The sequence below is a fragment of the Lissotriton helveticus genome, chromosome 11, assembly GCF_964261635.1.
Source record: "Lissotriton helveticus chromosome 11, aLisHel1.1, whole genome shotgun sequence".
Lineage (NCBI taxonomy): Eukaryota > Metazoa > Chordata > Amphibia > Caudata > Salamandridae > Lissotriton > Lissotriton helveticus.
In genome coordinates, this window is record NC_136072.1 from 1,114,248,405 (window position 1) to 1,114,266,849 (window position 18,445).

Here is an 18,445-nt window from a genome sequence, read left to right on the forward strand (position 1 = left end):
ACACCCAGTGTATCCTGGGAGAGGAGCACTCAGGCCTGTGATGCTGATGCAGTGTGTGTAGGGGGAGGTCTGCACAGCCAGTGTATCCTGGGAGAGGAGCACTCAGGCCTGTGATGCTGATGCAGTGTGTGGAGGGGGAGGTCTGCACACACACAGTGTATCCTGGGAGAGGAGCACTTAGGCCTGTGATGCTGATGCAGTGTGTGGAGGGGGAGGTCTGCACAGCCAGTGTATCCTGGGAGAGGAGCACTCAGGCCTGTGATGCTGAGGCAGTGTGTGGTGAGGGAGGTCTAGACAGCCAGTGTATCCTGGGAGAGGAGCACTCAGGCCTGTGATGCTGATGCAGAGTGTGGAGAGGGAGGTCTACACAGCCAGTGTATCCTGGGAGAGGAGCACAGAGACCAGTGATGCTGATGCAGTGTGTGGAGGGGGAGGTCTGCACACCCAGTGTATCCTGGGAGAAGAGCACTCAGGCCTGTGATGCTGATTTAGTGTGTGGAGAGGGAGGTCTGCACACCCACTGTATCCTGGGAGAGGAGCACACTGACCAGTGATGCTGATGCAGTGTGTGGAGGGGGAGGTCTGCACACCCAGTGTATCCTGGGAGAGGAGCACACAGACCAGTGATGCTGATGCAGTGTGTGGAGAGGGAGGTCTGCACACCCAGTGTATCCTGGGAGAGGAGCACTCAGGCCTGTGATGCTGATGCAGTGTGTGGAGAGGGAGGTCTAGACAGCCAGTGTATCTTGGGAGAGGAGCACTCAGGCCTGTGATGCTGATGCAGTGTGTGGAGAGGGAGGTCTACACAGCCAGTGTATCCTGGGAGAGGAGCACACAGACCAGTGATGCTGATGCAGTGTGTGGAGGGGGAGGTCTGCACACTACGTGTATCCTGGGAGAGGAGCACTCAGGTCTGTGATGCTGATGCAGTGTGTGGAGAGGGATGTCTGCACACCTAGTGTATCCTGGGAGAGGAGCACTCAGGCCTGTGAGGCTGAGGCAGTGTGTGGAGAGGGATGTCTGCACACCTAGTGTATCCTGTGAGAGGAGCACTCAGGCCTTTGAGGCTGATGCAGTGTGTGGAGAGGGAGGCCTGCACAGCCAGTGTATCCTGGGAGAGGAGCACAGAGACCAGTGATGCTGATGCAGTGTGTGGAGGGGGAGGTCTGCACACCCAGTGTATCCTGGGAGAGGAGCACTCAGGCCTGTGATGCTGATGCAGTGTGTGGAGAGGGAGGTATGCACACCAGTGTATCCTGGGAGAGGAGCACTCAGATCAGTGATGCTGATGCAGTGTGTGGAGGGAGAGGTCTGCACACCCAGTGTATCCTGGGAGAGGAGCACTCAGGCCTGGGATGCTGATGCAGTGTGTGGAGAGGGAGGTCAACACAACCAGTGTATCCTGGGAGAGGAGCACTCAGGCCTGTGATGCTGATGCAGTGTGTGTAGGGGGAGGTCTGCACAGCCAGTGTATCCTGGGAGAGGAGCACTGAGGCCTGTGATGCTGATGCAGTGTGTGGAGGGGGAGGTCTGCACACACAGTGTATCCTGGGAGAGGAGCACTCAGGCCCGTGATGCTGATGCAGTGTGTGGAGGGGGAGGTCTGCACACCCAGTGTATCCCGGGAGAGGAGCACACAGACCAGTGATGCTGATGCAGTGTGTGGAGGGGGAGGTCTGCACGCCCAGTGTATCCTGGGAGAGGAGCACTCAGGCCAGTGATGCTGATGCAGTGTGTGGAGAGGGAGGTCTGCACAGCCAGTGTATCCTGGGAGAGGAGCACACAGACCAGTGATGCTGATGCAGTGTGTGGAGGGGGAGGTCGGCACACCCAGTGTATCCCAGGAGAGGAGCACTCAGGCCAGTGGAGGTCTGCACACCCAGTGTATCCTCGGAGAGGAGCACACAGACCAGTGATGCTGATGCAGTGTGTGGAGGGGGGAGGTCAACACACCCAGTGTATCCTGGAGAGGAGCACTCAGGCCTGTGATGCTGATGCAGTGTGTGTAGGGGGAGGTCTGCACAGCCAGTGTATCCTGGGAAAGGAGCACTCAGGCCAGTGATGCTGATGCAGTGTGTGGAGGGGGAGGTCTGCACACACAGCGTATCCTGGGAGAGGAGCACTCAGGCCTGTGATGCTGAGGCAGTGTGTGGTGAGGGAGGTCTAAACAGCCAGTGTATCCTGGGAGAGGAGCACTCAGGCCTGTGATGCTGATGCAGAGTGTGGAGAGGGAGGTCTACACAGCCAGTGTATCCTGGGAGAGGAGCACAGAGACCAGTGATGCTGATGCAGTGTGTGGAGGGGGAGGTTTGCACAGCCAGTGTATCCTGGGAGAAGAGCACTCAGACCAGTGGAGGTCTGCACACCTAGTGTATCCTCAGAGAGGAGCACACAGACCAGTGATGCTGATGCAGTGTGTGGAGGGAGGAGGTCAACACACCCAGTGTATCCTGGAGAGGAGCACTCAGGCCTGTGATGCTGATGCAGTGTGTGTAGGGGGAGGTCTGCACAGCCAGTGTATCCTGGGAGAGGAGCACTCAGGCCTGGGATGCTGATGCAGTGTGTGGAGAGGGAGGACAACACACCCAGTGTATCCTGGGAGAGGAGCACTCAGGCCTGTGATGCTGATGCAGTGTGTGTAGGGGGAGGTCTGCACAGCCAGTGTATCCTGGGAGAGGAGCACTCAGGCCTGGGATGCTGATGCAGTGTGTGGAGAGGGAGGACAACACACCCAGTGTATCCTGGGAGAGGAGCACTCAGGCCTGTGATGCTGATGCAGTGTGTGTAGGGGGAGGTCTGCACAGCCAGTGTATCCTGGGAGAGGAGCACTCAGGCCTGTGATGCTGATGCAGTGTGTGGAGGGGGAGGTCTGCACACACAGTGTATCCTGGGAGAGGAGCACTCAGGCCCGTGATGCTGATGCAGTGTGTGGAGGGGGAGGTCTGCACACCCAGTGTATCCCGGGAGAGGAGCACACAGACCAGTGATGCTGATGCAGTGTGTGGAGGGGGAGGTCGGCACACCCAGTGTATCCCAGGAGAGGAGCACTCAGGCCAGTGGAGGTCTGCACACCCAGTGTATCCTCGGAGAGGAGCACACAGACCAGTGATGCTGATGCAGTGTGTGGAGGGGGGAGGTCAACACACCCAGTGTATCCTGGAGAGGAGCACTCAGGCCTGTGATGCTGATGCACTGTGTGTAGGGGGAGGTCTGCACAGCCAGTGTATCCTGGGAGAGGAGCACTCAGGCCAGTGATGCTGATGCAGTGTGTGGAGGGGGAGGTCTGCACACACAGCGTATCCTGGGAGAGGAGCACTCAGGCCTGTGATGCTGAGGCAGTGTGTGGTGAGGGAGGTCTAAACAGCCAGTGTATCCTGGGAGAGGAGCACTCAGGCCTGTGATGCTGATGCAGAGTGTGGAGAGGGAGGTCTACACAGCCAGTGTATCCTGGGAGAGGAGCACTCAGGCCTGTGATGCTGATGCAGTGTGTGTAGGGGGAGGTCTGCACAGCCAGTGTATCCTGGGAGAGGAGCACTCAGGCCTGTGATGCTGATGCAGTGTGTGGAGGGGGAGGTCTGCACACACAGTGTATCCTGGGAGAGGAGCACTCAGGCCCGTGATGCTGATGCAATGTGTGGAGGGGGAGGTCTGCACACCCAGTGTATCCCGGGAGAGGAGCACACAGACCAGTGATGCTGATGCAGTGTGTGGAGGGGGAGGTCGGCACACCCAGTGTATCCCAGGAGAGGAGCACTCAGGCCAGTGGAGGTCTGCACACCCAGTGTATCCTCGGAGAGGAGCACACAGACCAGTGATGCTGATGCAGTGTGTGGAGGGGGGAGGTCAACACACCCAGTGTATCCTGGAGAGGAGCTCTCAGGCCTGTGATGCTGATGCAGTGTGTGTAGGGGGAGGTCTGCACAGCCAGTGTATCCTGGGAGAGGAGCACTCAGGCCTGTGATGCTGAGGCAGTGTGTGGTGAGGGAGGTCTAAACAGCCAGTGTATCCTGGGAGAGGAGCACACAGACCAGTGATGCTGATGCAGTGTGTGGAGGGGGAGGTCTGCACACCCAGTGTATCCCAGGAGAGGAGCACTCAGGCCAGTGGAGGTCTGCACACCTAGTGTATCCTCAGAGAGGAGCACACAGACCAGTGATGCTGATGCAGTGTGTGGAGGGGGGAGGTCAACACACCCAGTGTATCCTGGAGAGGAGCACTCAGGCCTGTGATGCTGATGCAGTGTGTGTAGGGGGAGGTCTGCACAGCCAGTGTATCCTGGGAGAGGAGCACTCAGGCCAGTGATGCTGATGCAGTGTGTGGAGGGGGAGGTCTGCACACACAGCGTATCCTGGGAGAGGAGCACTCAGGCCTGTGATGCTGAGGCAGTGTGTGGTGAGGGAGGTCTAAACAGCCAGTGTATCCTGGGAGAGGAGCACTCAGGCCTGTGATGCTGATGCAGAGTGTGGAGAGGGAGGTCTACACAGCCAGTGTATCCTGGGAGAGGAGCACAGAGACCAGTGATGCTGATGCAGTGTGTGGAGGGGGAGGTTTGCACACCCAGTGTATCCTGGGAGAAGAGCACTCAGGCCCGTGATGCTGATGCAGTGTGTGGAGGGGGAGGTCTGCACACCCAGTGTATCCCGGGAGAGGAGCACACAGACCAGTGATGCTGATGCAGTGTGTGGAGGGGGAGGTCTGCACACCCAGTGTATCCCAGGAGAGGAGCACTCAGGCCAGTGGAGGTCTGCACACCTAGTGTATCCTCAGAGAGGAGCACACAGACCAGTGATGCTGATGCAGTGTGTGGAGGGGGGAGGTCAACACACCCAGTGTATCCTGGGAGAGGAGCACGCAGGCCTGTGATGCTGATGCAGTGTGTGTAGTGGGAGGTCTGCACAGCCAGTGTATCCTGGGAGAGGAGCACACAGGCCAGTCCTGATGTAGTAGTGTGTGGTTAAGGAGCATGGCCTGAAAGACCACAGCAGAGGTCTGCACAGCCAGTGTATCCTGGGAGAGGAGCACTCAGGCCTGTGATGCTGATGTAGTGTGTGGAGGGGGAGGTCTGCACACCCAGTGTATCTTGGGAGAGGGGCACTCAGGCCTGTGATGCTGATGCAGAGTGTGAAGAGGGAGGTCTACACAGCCAGTGTATCCTGGGAGAGGAGCACAAAGACCAGTGATGCTGATGCAGTGTGTGGAGGGGGAGGTCTGCACACCCAGTGTATCCTGGGAGAAGAGCACGCAGGCCTGTGATGCTGATTTAGTGTGTGGAGAGGGAGGTCTGCACACCCACTGTATCCTGGGAGAGGAGCACACTGACCAGTGATGCTGATGCAGTGTGTGGAGGGGGAGGTCTGCACACCCAGTGTATCCTGGGAGAGGAGCACTCAGGCCTGTGATGCTGATGCAGTGTGTGGAGAGGGAGGTATGCACACCCAGTGTATCCTGGGAGAGGAGCACTCAGATCAGTGATGCTGATGCAGTGTGTGGAGGGAGAGGTCTGCACACCCAGTGTATCCTGGGAGAGGAGCACTCAGCCCTGGGATGCTGATGCAGTGTGTGGAGAGGGAGGTCAACACAGCCAGTGTATCCTGGGAGAGGAGCACAAAGACCAGTGATGCTGATGCAGTGTGTGGAGGGGAAGGTCTGCACACCCAGTGTATCCTGGGAGAAGAGCACTCAGGCCTGTGATGCTGATGCAGTGTGTGGAGAGGGAGGTCTAGACAGCCAGTGTATCTTGGGAGAGGAGCACTCAGGCCTGTGATGCTGATGCAGTGTGTGGAGAGGGAGGTCTACACAGCCAGAGCATCCTGGGAGAGGAGCACACAGACCAGTGATGCTGATGCAGTGTGTGGAGGGGGAGGTCTGCACACCCAGTGTATCCCAGGAGAGGAGCACTCAGGCCAGTGGAGGTCTGCACACCCAGTGTATCCTCGGAGAGGAGCACACAGACCAGTGATGCTGATGCAGTGTGTGGAGGGGGGAGGTCAACACACCCAGTGTATCCTGGGAGAGGAGCACTCAGGCCTGTGATGCTGATGCAGTGTGTGTAGGGGGAGGTCTGCACAGCCAGTGTATCCTGGGAGAGGAGCACTCAGGCCTGTGATGCTGATGCAGTGTGTGGAGGGGGAGGTCTGCACACACACAGTGTATCCTGGGAGAGGAGCACTCAGGCCTGTGATGCTGATGCAGTGTGTGGAGGGGGAGGTCTGCACAGCCAGTGTATCCTGGGAGAGGAGCACTCAGGCCTGTGATGCTGAGGCAGTGTGTGGTGAGGGAGGTCTAGACAGCCAGTGTATCCTGGGAGAGGAGCACTCAGGCCTGTGATGCTGATGCAGAGTGTGGAGAGGGAGGTCTACACAGCCAGTGTATCCTGGGAGAGGAGCACAGAGACCAGTGATGCTGATGCAGTGTGTGGAGGGGGAGGTCTGCACACCCAGTGTATCCTGGGAGAAGAGCACTCAGGCCTGTGATGCTGATTTAGTGTGTGGAGAGGGAGGTCTGCACACCCACTGTATCCTGGGAGAGGAGCACACTGACCAGTGATGCTGATGCAGTGTGTGGAGGGGGAGGTCTGCACACCCAGTGTATCCTGGGAGAGGAGCACACAGACCAGTGATGCTGATGCAGTGTGTGGAGAGGGAGGTCTGCACACCCAGTGTATCCTGGGAGAGGAGCACTCAGGCCTGTGATGCTGATGCAGTGTGTGGAGAGGGAGGTCTAGACAGCCAGTGTATCTTGGGAGAGGAGCACTCAGGCCTGTGATGCTGATGCAGTGTGTGGAGAGGGAGGTCTACACAGCCAGTGTATCCTGGGAGAGGAGCACACAGACCAGTGATGCTGATGCAGTGTGTGGAGGGGGAGGTCTGCACACTACGTGTATCCTGGGAGAGGAGCACTCAGGTCTGTGATGCTGATGCAGTGTGTGGAGAGGGATGTCTGCACACCTAGTGTATCCTGGGAGAGGAGCACTCAGGCCTGTGAGGCTGAGGCAGTGTGTGGAGAGGGATGTCTGCACACCTAGTGTATCCTGTGAGAGGAGCACTCAGGCCTTTGAGGCTGATGCAGTGTGTGGAGAGGGAGGCCTGCACAGCCAGTGTATCCTGGGAGAGGAGCACAGAGACCAGTGATGCTGATGCAGTGTGTGGAGGGGGAGGTCTGCACACCCAGTGTATCCTGGGAGAGGAGCACTCAGGCCTGTGATGCTGATGCAGTGTGTGGAGAGGGAGGTATGCACACCAGTGTATCCTGGGAGAGGAGCACTCAGATCAGTGATGCTGATGCAGTGTGTGGAGGGAGAGGTCTGCACACCCAGTGTATCCTGGGAGAGGAGCACTCAGGCCTGGGATGCTGATGCAGTGTGTGGAGAGGGAGGTCAACACAACCAGTGTATCCTGGGAGAGGAGCACTCAGGCCTGTGATGCTGATGCAGTGTGTGTAGGGGGAGGTCTGCACAGCCAGTGTATCCTGGGAGAGGAGCACTGAGGCCTGTGATGCTGATGCAGTGTGTGGAGGGGGAGGTCTGCACACACAGTGTATCCTGGGAGAGGAGCACTCAGGCCCGTGATGCTGATGCAGTGTGTGGAGGGGGAGGTCTGCACACCCAGTGTATCCCGGGAGAGGAGCACACAGACCAGTGATGCTGATGCAGTGTGTGGAGGGGGAGGTCTGCACGCCCAGTGTATCCTGGGAGAGGAGCACTCAGGCCAGTGATGCTGATGCAGTGTGTGGAGAGGGAGGTCTGCACAGCCAGTGTATCCTGGGAGAGGAGCACACAGACCAGTGATGCTGATGCAGTGTGTGGAGGGGGAGGTCGGCACACCCAGTGTATCCCAGGAGAGGAGCACTCAGGCCAGTGGAGGTCTGCACACCCAGTGTATCCTCGGAGAGGAGCACACAGACCAGTGATGCTGATGCAGTGTGTGGAGGGGGGAGGTCAACACACCCAGTGTATCCTGGAGAGGAGCACTCAGGCCTGTGATGCTGATGCAGTGTGTGTAGGGGGAGGTCTGCACAGCCAGTGTATCCTGGGAAAGGAGCACTCAGGCCAGTGATGCTGATGCAGTGTGTGGAGGGGGAGGTCTGCACACACAGCGTATCCTGGGAGAGGAGCACTCAGGCCTGTGATGCTGAGGCAGTGTGTGGTGAGGGAGGTCTAAACAGCCAGTGTATCCTGGGAGAGGAGCACTCAGGCCTGTGATGCTGATGCAGAGTGTGGAGAGGGAGGTCTACACAGCCAGTGTATCCTGGGAGAGGAGCACAGAGACCAGTGATGCTGATGCAGTGTGTGGAGGGGGAGGTTTGCACAGCCAGTGTATCCTGGGAGAAGAGCACTCAGACCAGTGGAGGTCTGCACACCTAGTGTATCCTCAGAGAGGAGCACACAGACCAGTGATGCTGATGCAGTGTGTGGAGGGAGGAGGTCAACACACCCAGTGTATCCTGGAGAGGAGCACTCAGGCCTGTGATGCTGATGCAGTGTGTGTAGGGGGAGGTCTGCACAGCCAGTGTATCCTGGGAGAGGAGCACTCAGGCCTGGGATGCTGATGCAGTGTGTGGAGAGGGAGGACAACACACCCAGTGTATCCTGGGAGAGGAGCACTCAGGCCTGTGATGCTGATGCAGTGTGTGTAGGGGGAGGTCTGCACAGCCAGTGTATCCTGGGAGAGGAGCACTCAGGCCTGGGATGCTGATGCAGTGTGTGGAGAGGGAGGACAACACACCCAGTGTATCCTGGGAGAGGAGCACTCAGGCCTGTGATGCTGATGCAGTGTGTGTAGGGGGAGGTCTGCACAGCCAGTGTATCCTGGGAGAGGAGCACTCAGGCCTGTGATGCTGATGCAGTGTGTGGAGGGGGAGGTCTGCACACACAGTGTATCCTGGGAGAGGAGCACTCAGGCCCGTGATGCTGATGCAGTGTGTGGAGGGGGAGGTCTGCACACCCAGTGTATCCCGGGAGAGGAGCACACAGACCAGTGATGCTGATGCAGTGTGTGGAGGGGGAGGTCGGCACACCCAGTGTATCCCAGGAGAGGAGCACTCAGGCCAGTGGAGGTCTGCACACCCAGTGTATCCTCGGAGAGGAGCACACAGACCAGTGATGCTGATGCAGTGTGTGGAGGGGGGAGGTCAACACACCCAGTGTATCCTGGAGAGGAGCACTCAGGCCTGTGATGCTGATGCACTGTGTGTAGGGGGAGGTCTGCACAGCCAGTGTATCCTGGGAGAGGAGCACTCAGGCCAGTGATGCTGATGCAGTGTGTGGAGGGGGAGGTCTGCACACACAGCGTATCCTGGGAGAGGAGCACTCAGGCCTGTGATGCTGAGGCAGTGTGTGGTGAGGGAGGTCTAAACAGCCAGTGTATCCTGGGAGAGGAGCACTCAGGCCTGTGATGCTGATGCAGAGTGTGGAGAGGGAGGTCTACACAGCCAGTGTATCCTGGGAGAGGAGCACTCAGGCCTGTGATGCTGATGCAGTGTGTGTAGGGGGAGGTCTGCACAGCCAGTGTATCCTGGGAGAGGAGCACTCAGGCCTGTGATGCTGATGCAGTGTGTGGAGGGGGAGGTCTGCACACACAGTGTATCCTGGGAGAGGAGCACTCAGGCCCGTGATGCTGATGCAATGTGTGGAGGGGGAGGTCTGCACACCCAGTGTATCCCGGGAGAGGAGCACACAGACCAGTGATGCTGATGCAGTGTGTGGAGGGGGAGGTCGGCACACCCAGTGTATCCCAGGAGAGGAGCACTCAGGCCAGTGGAGGTCTGCACACCCAGTGTATCCTCGGAGAGGAGCACACAGACCAGTGATGCTGATGCAGTGTGTGGAGGGGGGAGGTCAACACACCCAGTGTATCCTGGAGAGGAGCTCTCAGGCCTGTGATGCTGATGCAGTGTGTGTAGGGGGAGGTCTGCACAGCCAGTGTATCCTGGGAGAGGAGCACTCAGGCCTGTGATGCTGAGGCAGTGTGTGGTGAGGGAGGTCTAAACAGCCAGTGTATCCTGGGAGAGGAGCACACAGACCAGTGATGCTGATGCAGTGTGTGGAGGGGGAGGTCTGCACACCCAGTGTATCCCAGGAGAGGAGCACTCAGGCCAGTGGAGGTCTGCACACCTAGTGTATCCTCAGAGAGGAGCACACAGACCAGTGATGCTGATGCAGTGTGTGGAGGGGGGAGGTCAACACACCCAGTGTATCCTGGAGAGGAGCACTCAGGCCTGTGATGCTGATGCAGTGTGTGTAGGGGGAGGTCTGCACAGCCAGTGTATCCTGGGAGAGGAGCACTCAGGCCAGTGATGCTGATGCAGTGTGTGGAGGGGGAGGTCTGCACACACAGCGTATCCTGGGAGAGGAGCACTCAGGCCTGTGATGCTGAGGCAGTGTGTGGTGAGGGAGGTCTAAACAGCCAGTGTATCCTGGGAGAGGAGCACTCAGGCCTGTGATGCTGATGCAGAGTGTGGAGAGGGAGGTCTACACAGCCAGTGTATCCTGGGAGAGGAGCACAGAGACCAGTGATGCTGATGCAGTGTGTGGAGGGGGAGGTTTGCACACCCAGTGTATCCTGGGAGAAGAGCACTCAGGCCCGTGATGCTGATGCAGTGTGTGGAGGGGGAGGTCTGCACACCCAGTGTATCCCGGGAGAGGAGCACACAGACCAGTGATGCTGATGCAGTGTGTGGAGGGGGAGGTCTGCACACCCAGTGTATCCCAGGAGAGGAGCACTCAGGCCAGTGGAGGTCTGCACACCTAGTGTATCCTCAGAGAGGAGCACACAGACCAGTGATGCTGATGCAGTGTGTGGAGGGGGGAGGTCAACACACCCAGTGTATCCTGGGAGAGGAGCACGCAGGCCTGTGATGCTGATGCAGTGTGTGTAGTGGGAGGTCTGCACAGCCAGTGTATCCTGGGAGAGGAGCACACAGGCCAGTCCTGATGTAGTAGTGTGTGGTTAAGGAGCATGGCCTGAAAGACCACAGCAGAGGTCTGCACAGCCAGTGTATCCTGGGAGAGGAGCACTCAGGCCTGTGATGCTGATGTAGTGTGTGGAGGGGGAGGTCTGCACACCCAGTGTATCTTGGGAGAGGGGCACTCAGGCCTGTGATGCTGATGCAGAGTGTGAAGAGGGAGGTCTACACAGCCAGTGTATCCTGGGAGAGGAGCACAAAGACCAGTGATGCTGATGCAGTGTGTGGAGGGGGAGGTCTGCACACCCAGTGTATCCTGGGAGAAGAGCACGCAGGCCTGTGATGCTGATTTAGTGTGTGGAGAGGGAGGTCTGCACACCCACTGTATCCTGGGAGAGGAGCACACTGACCAGTGATGCTGATGCAGTGTGTGGAGGGGGAGGTCTGCACACCCAGTGTATCCTGGGAGAGGAGCACTCAGGCCTGTGATGCTGATGCAGTGTGTGGAGAGGGAGGTATGCACACCCAGTGTATCCTGGGAGAGGAGCACTCAGATCAGTGATGCTGATGCAGTGTGTGGAGGGAGAGGTCTGCACACCCAGTGTATCCTGGGAGAGGAGCACTCAGCCCTGGGATGCTGATGCAGTGTGTGGAGAGGGAGGTCAACACAGCCAGTGTATCCTGGGAGAGGAGCACAAAGACCAGTGATGCTGATGCAGTGTGTGGAGGGGAAGGTCTGCACACCCAGTGTATCCTGGGAGAAGAGCACTCAGGCCCGTGATGCTGATGCAGTGTGTGGAGGGGGAGGTCTGCACACCCAGTGTATCCCGGGAGAGGAGCACACAGACCAGTGATGCTGATGCAGTGTGTGGAGGGGGAGGTCTGCACACCCAGTGTATCCCAGGAGAGGAGCACTCAGGCCAGTGGAGGTCTGCACACCTAGTGTATCCTCAGAGAGGAGCACACAGACCAGTGATGCTGATGCAGTGTGTGGAGGGGGGAGGTCAACACACCCAGTGTATCCTGGGAGAGGAGCACGCAGGCCTGTGATGCTGATGCAGTGTGTGTAGTGGGAGGTCTGCACAGCCAGTGTATCCTGGGAGAGGAGCACACAGGCCAGTCCTGATGTAGTAGTGTGTGGTTAAGGAGCATGGCCTGAAAGACCACAGCAGAGGTCTGCACAGCCAGTGTATCCTGGGAGAGGAGCACTCAGGCCTGTGATGCTGATGTAGTGTGTGGAGAGGGAGGTCTACACAACCAGTGTATCCTGGGAGAGGAGCACAAAGACCAGTGATGCTGATGCAGTGTGTGGAGGGGGAGGTCTGCACACCCAGTGTATCCTGGGAGAAGAGCACGCAGGCCTGTGATGCTGATTTAGTGTGTGGAGAGGGAGGTCTGCACACCCACTGTATCCTGGGAGAGGAGCACACTGACCAGTGATGCTGATGCAGTGTGTGGAGGGGGAGGTCTGCACACCCAGTGTATCCTGGGAGAGGAGCACTCAGGCCTGTGATGCTGATGCAGTGTGTGGAGAGGGAGGTATGCACACCCAGTGTATCCTGGGAGAGGAGCACAAAGACCAGTGATGCTGATGCAGTGTGTGGAGGGGGAGGTCTGCACAGCCAGTGTATCCTGGGAGAGGAGCACTCAGGCCTGTGATGCTGATGCAGTGTGTGGAGGGGGAGGTCTGCACACACAGTGTATCCTGGGAGAGGAACACTCAGGCCTGTGATGCTGATGCAGTGTGTGGAGTGGGAGGTCTGCACACCCAGTGTATCCCGGGAGAGGAGCACACAGACCAGTGATGCTGATGCAGTATGTGGAGGGGGAGGTCTGCCTACCCAGTGTATCCCAGGAGAGGAGCACTCAGGCCAGTGGAGGTCTGCACACCCAGTGTATCCTCGGAGAGGAGATCACAGACCAGTGATGCTGATGCAGTGTGTGGAGGGGGGAGGTCAACACACCCAGTGTATCCTGGAGAGGAGCACTCAGGCCTGTGATGCTGATGCAGTGTGTGGAGAGGGAGGTCTGCACACCCAGTGAATCCTGGGAGAGGAGCACTCAGGCATGTGATGCTGATGCAGTGTGTGGAGAGGGAGGTCTGCACACCCAGTGTATCCTGTGAGAGGAGCACACAGACCAGTGATGCTGATGCAGTGTGTGGAGGGGGAGGTCTGCACGCCCAGTGTATCCTGGGAGAGGAGCACTCAGGCCTGTGATGCTGATGCAGAGTGTGGAGAGGTAGGTCTACACAGCCAGTGTATCCTGGGAGAGGAGCACAGAGACCAGTGATGCTGATGCAGTGTGTGGAGGGGGAGGTCTGCACACCCAGTGTATCCTGGGAGAGGAGCACTCAGGCCCGTGATGCTGATGCAGTGTGTGGAGGGGGAGGTCTGCACACCCAGTGTATCCCGGGAGAGGAGCACACAGACCAGTGATGCTGATGCAGTGTGTGGAGAGGGAGGTCTGCACACCCAGTGAATCCTGGGAGAGGAGCACTCAGGCATGTGATGCTGATGCAGTGTGTGGAGAGGGAGGTCTGCACACCCAGTGTATCCTGTGAGAGGAGCACACAGACCAGTGATGCTGATGCAGTGTGTGGAGGGGGAGGTCTGCACGCCCAGTGTATCCTGGGAGAGGAGCACTCAGGCCTGTGATGCTGATGCAGAGTGTGGAGAGGTAGGTCTACACAGCCAGTGTATCCTGGGAGAGGAGCACAGAGACCAGTGATGCTGATGCAGTGTGTGGAGCGGGAGGTCTGCACACCCAGTGTATCCTGGGAGAGGAGCACTCAGGCCCGTGATGCTGATGCAGTGTGTGGAGGGGGAGGTCTGCACACCCAGTGTATCCCGGGAGAGGAGCACACAGACCAGTGATGCTGATGCAGTGTGTGGAGGGGGAGGTCTGCACACCCAGTGTATCCCAGGAGAGGAGCACTCAGGCCAGTGGAGGTCTGCACACCCAGTGTATCCTCAGAGAGGAGCACACAGACCAGTGATGCTGATGCAGTGTGTGGAGGGGGAGGTCAACACACCCAGTGTATCCTGGGAGAGGAGCACTCAGGCCTGTGATGCTGATGCAGTGTGTGCAGGGGGAGGTCTGCACAGCCAGTGTATCCTGGGAGAGGAGCACTCAGGCCTGTGATGCTGATGCAGTGTGTGGAGAGGGAGGTCTGCACACACACACAGTGTATCCTGGGAGAGGAGCACTCAGGCCTGTGATGCTGATGCAGTGTGTGGAGGGGGAGGTCTGCACACCCAGTGTATCCTCGGAGAGGAGCACACAGACCAGTGATGCTGATGCAGTGTGTGGAGGGGGGAGGTCAACACACCCAGTGTATCCTGGAGAGGAGCACTCAGGCCTGTGATGCTGATGCAGTGTGTGTAGGGGGAGGTCTGCACAGCCAGTGTATCCTGGGAGAGGAGCACTCAGGCCTGTGATGCTGATGCAGTGTGTGGAGGGGGAGGTCTGCACACACAGCGTATCCTGGGAGAGGAGCACTTAGGCCTGTGATGCTGATGCAGTGTGTGGAGGGGGAGGTCTGCACACCCAGTGTATCCTGGGAGAGGAGCACTCAGGCCTGTGATGCTGATGCAGAGTGTGGAGAGGGAGGTCTACACATCCAGTGTATCCTGGGAGAGGAGCACAGAGACCAGTGATGCTGATGCAGTGTGTGGAGGGGGAGGTCTGCACACCCAGGGTATCCCAGGAGAGGAGCACACAGACCAGTGATGCTGATGCAGTTTGTGGAGGGGGGAGGTCAACACACCCAGTGTATCCTGGGAGAGGAGCACTCAGGCCTGTGATGCTAATGCAGTGTGTGTAGGGGGAGGTCTGCACAGCCAGTGTATCCTGGGAGAGGAGCACTCAGGCCTGTGATGCTGAGGCAGTGTGTGAAGAGGGAGGTCTAGACAGCCAGTGTATCCTGGGAGAGGAGCACTCAGGCCTGTGATGCTGATGCAGGGTGTGGAGAGGGAGGTCTGCACACCCAGTGTATCCTTGGAGAGGAGCACACAGACCAGTGATGCTGATGCAGTGTGTGGAGGGGGAGGTCTGCACACACACAGTGTATCCTGGGAGAGGAGCACTCAGGCCTGTGATGCTGATGCAGTGTGTGGAGGGGGAGGTCTGCACACCCAGTGTATCCTGGGAGAGGAGCACTCAGGCCTGTGATGCTGATGCAGTGTGTGGAGGGGGAGGTCTGCACACCCAGTGTATCCTGGGAGAGGAGCACTCAGGCCTGTGATGCTGATGCAGTGTGTGGTGAGGGAGGTCTAGACAGCCAGTGTATCCTGGGAGAGGATCACTCAGGCCTGCGATGCTGATGCAGAGTGTGGAGAGGGAGGTCTACACAGCCAGTGTATCCTGGGAGAGGAGCACAGAGACCAGTGATGCTGATGCAGTGTGTGGAGGGGGAGGTCTGCACACCCAGTGTATCCTGGGAGAAGAGCACGCAGGCCTGTGATGCTGATTTAGTGTGTGGAGAGGGAGGTCTGCACACCCACTGTATCCTGGGAGAGGAGCACACTGACCAGTGATGCTGATGCAGTGTGTGGAGGGGGAGGTCTGCACACCCAGTGTATCCTGGGAGAGGAGCACTCAGGCCTGTGATGCTGATGCAGTGTGTGGAGGGAGAGGTCTGCACACCCAGTGTATCCTGGGAGAGGATCACTCAGGCCTGGGATGCTGATGCAGTGTGTGGAGAGGGAGGTCAACACACCCAGTGTATCCTGGGAGAGGAGCACTCAGGCCTGTGATGCTGATGCAGTGTGTGGAGTGGGAGGTCTGCACACCCAGTGTATCCCGGGAGAGGAGCACACAGACCTGTGATGCTGATGCAGTGTGTGGAGGGGGAGGTCTGCCTACCCAGTGTATCCCAGGAGAGGAGCACTCAGGCCAGTGGAGGTCTGCACACCCAGTGTATCCTCGGAGAGGAGCACACAGACCAGTGATGCTGATGCAGTGTGTGGAGGGGGGAGGTCAACACACCCAGTGTATCCTGGAGAGGAGCACTCAGGCCTGTGATGCTGATGCAGTGTGTGTAGGGGGAGGTCTGCACAGCCAGTGTATCCTGGGAGAGGAGCACTCAGGCCTGTGATGCTGATGCAGTGTGTGGAGGGGGAGGTCTGCACAGCCAGTGTATCCTGGGAGAGGAGCACGCAGGCCTGTGATGCTGATGCAGTGTGTGGAGGGGGAGGTCTGCACACCCAGTGTATCCTGGGAGATGAGCACTCAGCCCTGTGATGCTGAGGCAGTGTGTGGTGAGGGAGGTCTAGACAGCCAGTGTATCCTGGGAGAGGAGCACTCAGGCCTGTGATGCTGATGCAGAGTGTGGAGAGGGAGGTCTACACAGCCAGTGTATCCTGGGAGAGGAGCACAGAGAAAAGTGATACTGATGCAGTGTGTGGAGGGGGAGGTCTGCACACCCAGTGTATCCTGGGAGAAGAGTACTCAGGCCTGTGATGCTGATGCAGTGTGTGGAGAGGGAGGTCTGCACACCCACTGTATCCTGGGAGAGGAGCACACTGACCAGTGATGCTGATGCAGTGTGTGGAGGGGGAGGTCTGCACACCCAGTGTATCCTGGGAGAGGAGCACACAGACCAGTGATGCTGATGCAGTGTGTGGAGAGGGAGGTCTGCACACCCAGTGTATCCTGTGGGAGGACCACACAGACCAGTGATGCTGATGCAGTGTGTGGAGGGGGAGGTCTGCACGCCCAATGTATCCTGCGAGAGGAGCACTCAGGCCTGTGATGCTGATGCAGTGTGTGGAGAGGGAGGTCTAGACAGCCAGTGTATCTTGGGAGAGGAGCACTCAGGCCTGTGATGCTGATGCAGTGTGTGGAGAGGGAGGTCTACACAACCAGTGTATCCTGGGAGAAAAGCACTCAGGCCTGTGATGCTGATGCAGTGTGTGGAGAGGGGGGTCTGCACACCTAGTGTATCCTGGGAGAGGAGTACTCAGGCCTGTGAGGCTGATGCAGTGTGTGGAGAGGGAGGCCTGCAAAGCCAGTGTATCCTGGGAGAGGAGCACAGAGACCAGTGATGCTGATGCAGTGTGTGGAGGGGGAGGTCTGCACACCCAGTGTATCCTGGGAGAGGAGCACTCAGGCCTGTGATGCTGATGCAGTGTGTGGAGTGGGAGGTCTGCACACCCAGTGTATCCCGGGAGAGGAGCACACAGACCAGTGATGCTGATGCAGTGTGTGGAGGGGGAGGTCTGCACACCCAGTGTATCCTGGGAGAGGAGCACTCAGGCCTGTGATGCTGATGCAGTGTGTGGAGGGAGAGGTCTGCACACCCAGTGTATCCTGGGAGAGGATCACTCAGGCCTGGGATGCTGATGCAGTGTGTGGAGAGGGAGGTCAACACACCCAGTGTATCCTGGGAGAGGAGTACTCAGGCCTGTGATGCTGATGCAGTGTGTGTAGGGGGAGGTCTGCACAGCCAGTGTATCCTGGGAGAGGAGCACTCAGGCCTGTGATACTGATGCAGTGTGTGGAGGGGGAGGTCTGCACACACAGTGTATCCTGGGAGAGGAGCACTCAGGCCTGTGATGCTGATGCAGTGTGTGGAGTGGGAGGTCTGCACACCCAGTGTATCCTGGGAGAGGAGCACTCAGACCAGTGATGCTGATGCAGTGTGTGGAGGGGGAGGTCTGCACACCCAGTGTATCCCGGGAGAGGAGCACACAGACCAGTGATGCTGATGCAGTGTGTGGAGGGGGAGGTCTGCCTACCCAGTGTATCCCAGGAGAGGAGCACTCAGGCCAGTGGAGGTCTGCACACCCAGTGTATCCTCGGAGAGGAGCACACAGACCAGTGATGCTGATGCAGAGTGTGGAGGGGGGAGGTCAACACACCCAGTGTATCCTGGAGAGGAGCACTCAGGCCTGTGATGCTGATGCAGTGTGTGTAGGGGGAGGTCTGCACAGCCAGTGTATCCTGGGAGAGGAGCACTCAGGCCTGTGATGCTGATGCAGTGTGTGGAGGGGGAGGTCTGCACACACAGCGTATCCTGGGAGAGGAGCACGCAGGCCTGTGATGCTGATGCAGTGTGTGGAGGGGGAGGTCTGCACACCCAGTGTATCCTGGGAGATGAGCACTCAGCCCTGTGATGCTGAGGCAGTGTGTGTGGTGAGGGAGGTCTAAACAGCCAGTGTATCCTGGGAGAGGAGCACTCAGGCCTGTGATGCTGATGCAGAGTGTGGAGAGGGAGGTCTACACAGCCAGTGTATCCTGGGAGAGGAGCACAGAGAAAAGTGATACTGATGCAGTGTGTGGAGGGGGAGGTCTGCACACCCAGTGTATCCTGGGAGAAGAGTACTCAGGCCTGTGATGCTGATGCAGTGTGTGGAGAGGGAGGTCTGCACACCCACTGTATCCTGGGAGAGGAGCACACTGACCAGTGATGCTGATGCAGTGTGTGGAGGGGGAGGTCTGCACACCCAGTGTATCCTGGGAGAGGAGCACACAGACCAGTGATGCTGATGCAGTGTGTGGAGAGGGAGGTCTGCACACCCAGTGTATCCTGCGAGAGGAC